Source organism: Camelus bactrianus, chromosome 3 (assembly GCF_048773025.1).
Source record: "Camelus bactrianus isolate YW-2024 breed Bactrian camel chromosome 3, ASM4877302v1, whole genome shotgun sequence".
Classification (NCBI taxonomy): Eukaryota; Metazoa; Chordata; class Mammalia; order Artiodactyla; family Camelidae; genus Camelus; species Camelus bactrianus.
Genome location: NC_133541.1, coordinates 79,557,320 through 79,570,410, shown reverse-complemented (window position 1 = coordinate 79,570,410; position 13,091 = coordinate 79,557,320). Strand labels below are relative to the sequence as shown.

The window sequence follows — 13,091 nt, the reverse complement described above, 5'->3', positions numbered from 1 at the left end:
GGTTTGCAGTGGAATTCTTACTAAATAGATAATACAACATTGCAACGTAACTCAGAGTTCATGATGTTTATAAATTTAATTTATTAGATTTATGAGTTACTTAGGACTTGGGAAAGTTTGCTAATCAGGCAATCAAATTACTCTAAAAGGAAATAAAATATATTACATTTATAAATGCAATGTAAAATATGTGAAAGTGTGTAATTAACTAGTTTTAAATGTGATCAAGTATTGTTCAGAGGCCATTAGAGTGATAGCTAAAATTGCTAGGCATAACTGGAATATCAGGATCTGGAAACTGAACTTAAAGCCTAAGGAAGACTGATGTTATTAAAAGGTGGCAACTTTAATAAAGTGAGTATCAATTTTTGAAAACAAAACAGGCACCTGAATAGTCTTTTCTATGTAGACAAGCTATCCTTGAGTGAACTCACATCAGCTTGCCCAAGGTCGGGATGGACCAGCAGCAAGTGTGAAAATGACTGAGGCTGGAGGTTGAGGTCTCAGATTCTGGACCCGCCAAGAGCCTCTGCAGTCTGAGCAGAGAGGATCGGATTTGGATTGCCTCCCTCCTCTCCGCACTGATCAGAACGCTGGCATATTCTGTTCACTCCTGGAAACCTGTCTTTAGAACCAATTGTTGCTAACTGTCCTGAGTCAGTTTGATCATTCACTGAGGTTCATTTTCAGTTTGTTTTTGTGGATGACAGATGTTTTGGTGGATAAGAGTTAGGAAATGGGTGAGATGAGTTACCTTCCCACAAAGTCACTACCAAGTTACAATGAAAGCAGGTTCTGCCACATGTCCATCAGACATGTATTAAGCAAACATCTATAAATAAGTAGGCACAAAACAGTTCATACAATCTGATATGCCAGGTTTCTGTCCTTTTATGTAATCTGACCATACTTTTCCTGAAGAAATTTCTAGAGGCATATTTTAGTGGCAGATATCTGTAACCCTTATGGAGGAGCAGGCTTCCAGAACTTACAGGACTCCACCAAGGGCACAGGCTTAGCCCTGTGAGGCAGCTTAGCAGAACCTAACTTCAGAAAAAAAGTCTGGGTTCAAATATTGACTGCCCCCATACACTAACTTGGGAATGAATGTTACATAACCTCTTTTGCCTTCCATTTTTTCACCTGCAAGGCGGGGATAATAAAAACTATCTAATTTTTAAGATTGTTGTGGGAACTAAAGGAAGCAATGCATGTAATGTACATAGTGTCAAATAGCCAGCATCATTAAATATAAACTGTTGCTGTCATTATTTTGTGTGATTCCAGGGAGAAAACTAGCATTTACGGCTAAGAATCAGAAATAGGAAAACAGTGAGTTGAGTAAAAAAAAAAAAAGAATTTTTTTGGGCAATTATAGCATTACAAAAAATAGATGAAGCTAGCTTTTGCTGAAATAAATTCCTATCAAGGTCAGTATTCAAGATGAAACTGTCTATGGTCTTATCAGAGGTTTATCTAAGGTTTCAGAGGAGATTCCTGCTGAGGATAGAAGATTAGTTGCGGAGAGGTTTCTTTACTTCTCTCCAGCACATGGACTCTGCAGTATTCGCGCCCTTTTCTTTCCTTGTAGGTGTAATTTAGATGTGATTATCCACGTGTAGTCACAGGAGGGTTCTCTAGTCTTGTAGTTTATACAGATTGAAAAGGTTGGTCTATAGACATCACTCTTTCTTCTTGTCCAACTGTGTGTCCTTTTCCTGAAAAACAATCAAAAGCCTCTTCTGCTGCATCTTTGTTCCTGTGATAAGCAGGGAGAATAACTGTTTGCTTTCATTTTTCATTCAGGTGCATCCACATTCGCTAGTCTGACATTTCCCACTCCCCGATTTACATCTGAGGTCACACACATCTTCAAACAACCCTCACCCCATATTTGTTTCAAAGCGTAGGTGTTTATTGAAACAATAGGACCTTGTTTCTGGGATTAAAACTGTGCCCTGGGCTACCTCTCTAGCATTTGTATGTTTATGCCATTTGATTCTTGTTCAATTTTGTATATTTACCTGCCTTCATGCTCTACTGGGAAAGGCTACATCAAACTCTTTTTTTTATGAAGCCTCTGCTGTAATCCTGCTGTCTGTACAGAAAGACCTCCTGATTTCCCCCAGGCTTAAATCATGTGCTCTGGTTATGTCTGCTCATGCTCCCCATTTCTTGGTTATATTTCACCTCCGGACTCCTCTAACACCCAAGCTTGTCTATTACTTTTGCTGTAACTTTTAACAAATTATAATCAATTTTTAACCAGCTCATAATGTTTCCTGTGCCCATGGCTTCATGCATGAAGAGGCAGAGGAATCCATTGGTCCTTGATGAATAGTTTAATCATAAAATGATATAAATGATTTAAACATTAAAAAATTTTCATCCTCACTAATACAAAAAAAAAAAAAGAAAAGAAAGAAAGAAAAAGAAAAAAACAATATAAGCAAGGAGGTACTATTTTTCACTTACAAAATTAGCAGATTAGAAACCAGGAGCACTGCAAGTCTGGGGAGGATGTCCTAGGATGAGCATTGGTGACTACCCTGTTCTTAAGAGTGTAACTTGGTACAAGCTTTTGGGAAAGCAGTTTGGCAAAATATAAAAGGAAACATGATGGATACATATAGAGCTTTAGGGGCATAGAGATTCATCATGGCACTGCTTAGAGGGTGAAAAATAAGTTAATAGATAAGAAGTTTGCTATAACTGAATATTTTGCAGCCATTCAAAGTTTTTTTCTTCCTCTATTTTTAAATCAAACTTTCTATTTTGAGATAATTGTAGACTCACATGTAGTTGTAAGAACTAATACAGAGAGATTCCTTTTACTTGTAAAACTGTAGCACAGTATCACAATCAGAATGTTGGTTTTGAGACAGTCAAGATGCAGGACATTTCCTTCACTGTAAAGATCCTTCATGTTGTGCTTTTACTCACTTGGTCCTGCCCACACCCCCTCTTTAGCCCCTAATCTATTCTATATTTTTAGACTTGTCATTTCAAAACGTTATATAAATAGAATCATACATATGTAAGCTTTTGGGATTGGCTTTTTTTCACTCAGCGTAATTCTCTGGAGATGCATCCAGGTTGTTGCAAGTATCAATAATTTATTTCTTTTTATTGCTAAGTAGTATTCCATGATATGGCTGTACACGGTTTGTTTAACCAACCCATTGAAAGACACCTGGGTTGTTTCCAGTTTGAGGCTATTATGAATCAAGCTGCCACAAACGTTCATGCCTAGGCTTTTACATGAACATAGCTTTTCATTTCTCTTAGATCAATGTCCAGATGTGCAATTACTGGGTCGTACATTAGTAACAGGCTTAGTTTTTAGGAACCTGCCAAACCATTTTCCAGGGGGGCTGTACCTTTTTATCTTCCAACAATGTGTGAGTGATGCAGTTTTTCCTCATCCACATCAGCACTTGGTGTTGGCACTATTTTCTATTTTAGTTATTCTGATAGGTGTGCCGTGGTGTCTCATTGTGGTTTGCATTTGCATTTCCCTAATGGCTAATGATGTTGAATAATCTTCATGTGCTTATTTGCCATCTGTATATTCTCTATGTTGAAATGTTTCTCCATGCTGTTTGCCATTTCCTCATTGGATTGTTTGGTTTTTCACGGTTGAATTTTTAAAAACTGAGATGTAATTAATATATCATAAAACTCATTCTTTTAAGATGTACAATTCAGTCATTTTAAGTATATTCAAAAGATTCTGTAACCATCACATTGCATGTAATTCCAGAACGTGGTAACCACCCATATTCATTAGCTATCATTCTCCATTTGTTCCTTCCTCAGCCCCTGGCAACTATGAATTGACTTTTTATTTCTATGGATTTGCCTATTCTGGACATCTATTATAAACAAAAATCATACAATATGTAACTTCTTGCACATGGCTTCTTTTACTGGGCATAACATTTTCAAGGTTTATCCATGTTGTAGATTATCAGTGCTTCTTTGTTTCTCTTTTATTGCTGCATAGTATTACATTGTATGGATATATCACATTTTGTTTGGCTATACATCACTTGATAGGCATTTAGGTCATTTCTATCTTTTGACTAATATAAATTATGCAGACATGTACATTTGTTTTTCTGTGCACATGTTTTCAAGCTGTATACCTAGGTGTAGAATTGCTGAGTAATAGGTTAACTCTATGTTGAACAGCATGTTACATCTTCAACAGCCTTGTATGAGAGTGTAGGACACGTAAAGATTAAGGAAAAGGCTCTGCCATCTTAGACAAGATATTTCACTCTGGGCAACTAATTATCCCTCAGCTGAGCTAATGATTCTGACCTCACATGGCTGCAGAGGGGTCACATGTGAAGTGATATAAGTGACGGCCCCTCAAGTGTTCTACACACACAGTAAGCAAGCAGCTATTTTTCACACTCTTCCCAGGAGCTGCTGCCATGCTTTTTAAATGTCCCTCTGAGCTAGTTTATCCTCCACAAGCACTCACATCAAATGCTCCCGCATTATCACATCTGACAAAGCAGATCCTAGCTGTTAATGACAAATTACAGCATCCCAGTCACCCTGCTCTCCTAGAAAGCTGAGCCCCTCAGCTCTGCAGGGAACATTTGCTTTTCAGAAACCAGCTTTGGGATGTTAAGGAGTGAGACAGGGAAAGGGCCTCTAAAGAGACCTGAGGAGGCACCCTGGCTTGCTCCCCTCTCCCAGGTATCTGGCACCTTTGGCATAAACAGCCCAGGGAGAGGAGGGAGCAAGAGGAGGCCAATGATCTCCGAGGAAAGATGTGACTGTCTCCCTCCTTCTCAGGGATCTTGGGAGTGGCCTGTAGTGAAGGGTGTGTGGAGCCCTGGCTGGGGACTGGGGCTGTCCCAGGTGTCCAGGAGCAGAGCGCATGGGGCCCTGCAGCTGCTGTGGGGACAGTAATGGGACTGCCACCCTGAGCCATGCCACAGGACACTGCGACGGCCAGCACGCCATGCAGTGTGTCCCTCATGGCAGCCTCTGCCCTCGATCCTTCCCAGACCTTGGCTACCCTGTTTAATAAGGAGCTGGGTCAGCCACAAGCAAAAATTCTTATAAGAGGGTAAAAGAGATGGTGAAAGCTCTAGAAAACAGATCACAGGGAAACTGGCTAAAGAAACTGAGGCAGTTCAGCCTGGAAAGGAAAAAGGCAAAGGGAGCAGGACAGGAAAGGCTGCCGTGTGGGAGAAATAACCCACTTAGTCTCTGTAACCCTGAGAACCCAGCTAGGACCAAAGGGTGGGTGGAAAGTAATAGAAGTATTAGGCTCAGAATGGTTCCAACTAATGATTAAAGCTGCCCAACTTGAAGGAATCAGCAAATTAATGCATTCTTAAAATTCTCTATTCCACAAGGCTTTCACGTAGCCACATGAGTCTCTCAGTGAAATAGCTAAGCTGTGCATTAATGGCACTGGGCATTGTGTGAGGGAATGGATCAGTTTTGTACTGCTTCTGTGTAGTTATGCTCGGAGGCAAGCCTAATGGACACATGCAAGAGACGACGACCCCCCCTTTTGTGCCTTGATGCACGAGCTGCCTGCTGCTTTAGGGGCTTTTCTCCAGGAGTGCTGGGGTCTCAGTTCTCGAGGGTTGGGGGCCTGCTGTGTAATCCCACTGCTCTCATGGGCCTGGGCGCCCTTCTCCCACCACCACTGACCCTGCCCTTCTGGATTTACTGGATTGAGATAGAATGAAGTGTTTAAAAGAATCTGGAATACAAGGAATAGAACTAAAGAGATGTGACCTTGTAGGGGAATGAAGTAAAGGCTCTAAGAAGCATTACTGAATTACCAGGACTTATCAAATTCGCAGCCCAAGAAGACTGATCTCTGGGATCTCCCTCCTGCCATTTCCCTGCATAGTCAGGGCCTCAGAGGACCATTCACCGACCCGGAGACTGGCTCTTTCTTTCCCTTCCCCATCAAAATTCACTACTGCTTTGTTCACTACTATGGTGCACTAAGTTCATGGCCATAAAACTTCCAGGCTTCTTCCATCAGAAGAACAATGGGAGAATTCAGGCATTGTGGCTGGATGAGAAGTATTTCAGGCCGAAAGTGAGTTCCTCAAAGCACAGCACATTGGTGGTTGTCTAACTCACAGATCTTAAAACATTTTTGTTCTAAGAAAAAGAGACTCTTGATACAGTATTTCTATCATGTAATTTTTAAGCTAATAGCAAAGTGTTTCATCATAAGTTTAAATACGTTCCAGGGTTATAATTTGGAGCATATTGTAAATGTTTCCATTTTAAAATAAAAGTTGTATTCCTTTTGTAAATGTACACAATCCAATCTAAACACCATGGTCACTAATAATCCATTATTTCATTTTTAAGAACAAACAATTCTTTAACTTACAGAAATTTGACTTTTTTTTCCATGAACTTAAATTTTTATTTTAGTTCCCTCTAAAATTTTTATGTTAATGTGATTTTTGTTTGAAAAGACTTTATTGATCACTATCACATTGATCTTCAATAAAAATGTATCTAAATTTTAAAACTTTTATTTTCTGTGACCATAAAACTGTAAGCATTAAAAAAAAATCTGGGTGGTTGAATTAGCATTATTAGAACACATTACTGATTAAAACTACATGAATATATTACTCTAATTATTAAGCACAAAAATTGAAATCATAATGAAAATGAACCTCAATGAGATGATGGATTTTTTCAATTACCTAATGTATCTGTAGATGAATATTACTTGTCACAAGAATGAGACAGGGGTTGTCATCAATTCTATTTCTTTTACTTGTTTTATGCTATAAACTACAGGAATTGAAAATGTTTTATTACAGCAATGTAATTCAATTCTTTGAAATCCTTCTGTGTTATATACCAAAATTCATATAATGGTCTGATATCAAAAAACATTTTAAATCTTCTTTCACCTGACAACTTGATTAGGTCCTTCCATGTTTTTCTTATAAGGAACGAATTGAAAAGCACCTGACTTGCAGAGAGATTTGTTCTCATCATTAGAATAATTCATTTTCTCAATTTCTGAGAAGAAAGACCTTTGCTAAGGTTTATCAAATGTTTATTAATTATGCTATAACACTTTCACCTACACCCACCTTTTAAAATCCTGTGTCTTCAGAAATGAAAGGAAAAACAGATATATTATTAATTTCATTACACTTTTGCCAAAATAACACTTTTTGATAAAACGCTTTGATCTTATTTCTTGCCTTAACTTTATTACCATTACTGTGGAGTTGCAGATTAAGCTCACTTACGGAACATGTCCATCACAAACCTTAATGGCACAGCCAACCTTCAGTGTCAAACCAATTAGCCAAATCAGATACACTTTCCATCAGAAAAAAATCTTTGATTGCATTTTTCAGTTCAACTAGCTATCTGAGGATTATTACAAAAACTCAATGAGAATTAAAAGCATATCTTGCAAGACTGATCACTAAAACCAATCAGAATTAAAATGATATAGATCTAATATAATTAAGCATTCCATGTTTAAATGTTATAAAATTAAAATGATCAATACACTTTCTCAATAAGAAATGATGAAAGGCATGGTGCATCTCTAGTAAAACTGAGTGATACTACTGAACGCTGCTTATTGGCTTTGGAGAATGAGAACTACTAGAAAAACCAGAAACACCACTAATAATAGAAAGGTTCCAGGCTGCTAATCAGTCTAGCAGCACATAGTATTTTTTGTTGTTACTATGCAAAAGACATTATTTTATAAGATAGAAAATGATGAGAACTGACTACAATTGAAACAAGTATTTCGTGCTATGGTTTGATGCAACAGGTATTGAAAACTTTATAAACTAATGCACATCAAGTCTGAAAGAACTCATATATGAAAGTTTTTTATCCTTCAGGTTTATCCATTTTATCTTGTAAAAACTGGATATTTTCAGAAGGCATTCTTATTACATTTAAAATAATCAGCATTGCAAACCTATGGCTGTAGCTTTTAGGTTACTTTCAACCCAGTTAAGAACTTTTCTAGGTATAAGTGTGGAGAATAGTGGAAAATAATTGTTCATGTAATTGTGAGCAATTATTTTCCAAGACATTTTTGGTATTTGATGTCTCCTACTGATTTTCTCTTGGCTTCCCTCTCTCAGGACTCTTAAGAACAAGGCATTCTTTGACAAGAGTCAGAAAGAGGATGAGGACAGAGCATTAAATAAAAAGCGTCATTAATTGCATCACTCCACCTTACTAATATTAACTGAACTCTGAAAACCCGTATGAGTTCAAACACCTCATTTCTATGTTTTCTAGTATATCACTTTGAATGTGTATTTAAGAAGAGAAAGCCCAAAATACTATGGATTTACGATTAATCATTAAAGGAACCTTTCTCTTTGCCACATCTGGGGTTTTTGTGTCATTTTAAGGGGAATGTGTAATATTGAGTTGGAATGTATGAGACCTATTTTTTTATATATATATAATATGGGGAGAGGACTATTATGAACACAGGCTCATCCTCGGCAGAACAACATTAGGAAAGGATACAGTAGACATAGAGGATCTAGAAATGAGTTCCCTTACAACCATCTACGAACATCTACTCCTTGGAAAGACTTCACATACCCTGAGGTACTCATACTCTGATTTGAAAACCATGCATTTGTCAGACCCATATGTAGCGTAATCTGACCCAGTCCAAGATGTTTTAGCTTTGGGATCTCAGTCACAGGGGGAAGGTAACAGAGAAGTTGAAAAGAGGACCCAGAGGTGCAGGTGGAACAACAGCAGCCCCTGTTTGGGAACCAGAAATAAGGAGCCCCTGTTTCCTGGCATTCACAGAATTGCATGTGCTCCAGCTATGAAACAGAAAAATCTTACATGGTTCCCTGGCCCTTTGTTGGTGCAAATAAGCATATCCCCATCCTCTGAAACTAGGAGACTCAAGTTGCAAACTCACAAGGCAACAGAGGGAGGCAGGTGATGTGAATGAACGGAACAGACAGAGTAGGAGGTCAGCAGTGTGAGGACTGGATCGTGGAGGGAGGGGCTGTGCCTCACCAGAGATGGGCGCTGCTACTCAGCTCCCATTTTTCAAGAGACGCCAAAAACCTGAATGTTCAGGTGAACTCTTTCAATTGGTCAATGCTGGCCATTAAATCAACATTTTTATAAAACACATCACAAGCAAAACAGAACAAATCTACAGGTCATACCTGGTCCAGGTTGTTGGTTAGCAATCTCTGCCCAAAGGCAACACGGTGATATTTTCACCTCTAGAGAGAAAACAAAGCAGAGTCTTTAGCCAAAGTTTAGGTCTCCTGCTCTGGCTCTAGCTGGTGCTCCAATTTCTCAGCTCCACTTCAGTAGTTTATTAACCCTTAACAAGTCCATGGCTGACCTTCACACGCAGGTCCTCCAAGTTTAGAGTGAAGTTCATGGTTAATTACCTAGTATTTCAAGCTTGGTGGGGACCAAGGGAGTTGTCACCATGAAACCCAAGCCACTGAGTTGGATGGAACTTTAGGCATCATTTATTCCAGATTCCCTATTTTTTATAGTTTCCAGTAACATTTTCTAAATATTCCTTTCAGGGCTAATAGCACTTGGATTAGTAAATGGAGGCTACACAACCCCAGTATTTGAGTTCCTGGATGCTCTCCTCACTTGCCATCAGTCTCTGGAGCTCCAAGGACTGTAAAAACGTCTTCAATAAAAGCAGCAGCTCTGAGTCTGGTATCAGCTGTTCTTACTTCCAGCCCCCGACCTGCAATTACCCTGAGGCTTTCTTTAACTTCAGACAGTGTGCTGGTTTTAAAACATGTCCACAAATTCTGTGATAATCCTCCCTTCAGGAGGTACAGCTTGATTCCCTCCCTGTGAATGTGAGCTATACTTAGTGACTTGCTTCTAATGAATAGAATATGATGGATGATGGTGACTTCTGAGAATAGGTCACACGTATTATGGCTTGCTCCCAGCTCTCTTGAATTACTCACCCTGGGGGAAGCCAGAGGTCATGAGGACACTTAAGTAGCCCTGTAAAGAGGCCCATGCCTGGGGGAACTGAGTTTTCCTGCCAACAATCATGTGAGCGAGGCACACTGGGAGCAGATTCTACAGCCCTGGTCAAGCCTTTGGACGACTGCAGTCTGCTGGCCTCTTAACTGCAAACGTGTGAGAGAGCCTGTGCAACTGCTCCTGAATTCCTGCCCAATGGCATCTATGAGATAGGAAAGATCTGTTCATTCTGGATGCCAAGTGTGGTTGTAATTTGTTATGTGGCAAGAGATTAATCCAGAGGGGCATAAAGCAACCCAAGCCACCACCCCCATCACCTGGCCTCATCCCCTTTCTCTGTTTCTAGTTTACCAAGGGCAAGAAGGCAACATGGAACCCCTCACAGCGGTGACAACATAGAGGTGATGAGAGTCTCTTGGGTGAGGAAAATGGTGACTGTTTATAAAACGAAAAGTAATTAAATCTGGGGAGGACTTCTCTTACCTTCAGAAGTATGAACCTCTGGGTGGGATGCCCAAAAGAGGTAGTGGTAGCTCTGTTTTAAAATTTTCTTTCAGGTTGAACAAATTCTGCTTATCCGGTAGGCAGCTGAGATGTTTTCTTTCTGGTAGGCAGTTCTGCCCTAAGGCTCCTTTCTCTTAATAAGATTAAAAATTGAGGGAAAATAAGAAACTTAACCAAAATCTGAGCTGTGCACTAATTTCTAAAGTTTCTCCCCAATTTGCAAGTCCCTCCTGGCACACAAGTGTCAAGAACCAAAAGATTTCTCAGAGAGCATCTGATCCCCCCTGCTCTAAAGTCTGAACTCCCAAGATGGGGCAAGCTACCTTCTGCTCCCCTCCTATCTCTCTCTAGCTCTGACTCAGAGATCTGTTCCTTAGTCTCTGTTCAGGTGAAACCCAAGTATCTGAACCCAGCCTGTCAATTTAACAATTGGTGTGTAAACCCAGCTGAAGTTTCGCTCTCCTTACGTATGAGGAGGGAGCCGCAGGCATTTCTCATACACAGGAAAAGCATAAATGCCCGGAATTGTTGGGTTTCAGCATCACAAGAGCCCTCTAGAAGGTTCTGGTGATGCTTATCTTCTCATCTGCTAGATTCCAGGTAGCTGGGTACATATGAATTCATGACTTAAAACACTATCTCAAATTTTTATTCATTTACAAGTGTAGGCCTTTTGTCTTATACACTTATACACTTTTGTGTGTAAGTGCAAATATTCCATGAAGCATCAAGGGCAGGTATCTTCTGGCATGGGTAAATAAGACCAAAGAGGAGGTCTTTAAGGCAAAGGGTAAGAAAGAATGTTTTGAGGTGTGTGGGACTGCGCTGAAAGGGAAAAATAAAGTTTAGAAATAAAAGGGTCTTGGTTAAATTCTCCTTTGTATCCAAGGCAGCTCTGCAAATACCATCCTAATGAGCCACACTGCCTAGCCTCTAATCTCATAAAACCCTCAGAAGGGAAAATGCACGAAAGGCTGAGTTGTTTCAATCTCTTTTGATACTTGCCCTTGGGTCTACTTATGGGGCTCTGAGAGCATATGAATTAACATGAATCAGTGAAAGCATTCCAAAGTAGGCCTTTGCAATGACGAGCCAAGCCAGTTACCATACAGCTTGCATATTTATTGAACAAATACTACTAAAATAGCTAAAATACATTGGGTACTTGTCTTGAGTGCATCAGTAAAGATCACATTGTTACAAAAGCCTGCATATTCAGCAGTACACAACTGCAACTCTACGTAAATGCCACAGATGCAGAATACTGTTTTCTTGCTCTATTTACACTGCGGATACACCTAATCTAACGGAGGGAGGGGAAATGCACAGGAAACTCAGGCCAATGGGCGAGCGAGAGGAGACGGAAGAAGTGTAGCAGCGCATGCGTCGTGTAACAGAAGCGGGACAGTCAGAACAAAGCCTGCCCTGTCAAAGGAAGAGCTGAAAGACAGTTATATAAAAATTAAGGTGGGCTTTCAGACTGGCTAACACAACAACATTCCATGAGTAGATGGTATTGTCTGATTATATTTTTGTTTCTCCATTTCATTGGGAGCAAGGACAAAAATGTAAGATCTACACCTTGCTTATCAGAACTGCCGAAAAAGAGTGCTCTGCCTTTTCTTTTCTTTTTTTTTTTTTTTTAAATTTTGTAAAGACTTTTTTTTCCAACCTAATTTTTGGGAAAGATGTAATTTTCATGTTCCTACTGAGATGCCTGTTTGGCGGTAGTTTTTTCAGAGGGCATTTATTTAAAAAAAGAAAAGAAAAAAAAGTTTGCCCTATTTTTCCCCAAATACTCTTTCAAACAAAAAGAACTAAAAGAGACACCTAAAAACGCCTGTCAAATTATTGCTTTTCGTTCTCCAAGTTAGGCAGGCGACGCTACTGAAAGGAAGAGATTTGGTAAGGAAATTACAGTTTTGTGATTGCTCCCGCTACAGTGACTGCGTGTCCACGAGCGCCAGCCCGTGAGGCGCGAGGCTCCCCCGCGCTCTGCGGCGGCGCTCACTCAACCTACAACGCTGAAGAAGAAAGCCACACTGAAGACACAAGGAAAACAAGTCAATCCAGTCTAGAGAACAACATCCAGGGAAACAGAGTACCAACACCTTCTTAGAACATGAAAATAAAAAATAACTCCATCAGAGCTACCTCGCCAAGGAGCATGTTGAAAGTCCAAAATAGCACCATTCATCAGTGTCTCAGGTCCTGTGGCAGCATCTCGGTCACTTACCACAAGGAAACAATGAGTTTCAAACTACTTCTATACATCAAAAGAGTACATGGATAAAATATAGAGATATACAGACAATTGATGAACGTAAACTACTAGGCTTGTTACATCTAAATGAAAAAAAAAAAAAAATGGGGACTCTCAGCCTCTGCAAGAAGCAGTCGGGAGCTGTGTGAGTGAAAAGGCAGAAGTGGACCGGTCGTGTGAGAGCGGTGGGAGTTTGAGTTGTGGAAGACGTTGTAGCGAACCAGGCCTGAAGGCCCACCTGTAAGGGTTGTAAACGTGGATTCACAGTGTGAAATTCTGAGCGGTTTTCACTGGAGTCAGAATGATTAAAAACTGG

General features: G+C 39.8%; 1 pseudogene; it reads right to left on the bottom strand.

Moving 5' to 3' along the window:
• Positions 1-12,788, bottom strand: part of LOC123613232 (coiled-coil domain-containing protein 9-like) — a 33,252-nt pseudogene extending 20,464 nt beyond the window's left edge.
• Between the last annotated feature and the right edge of the window lie 303 nt (positions 12,789-13,091).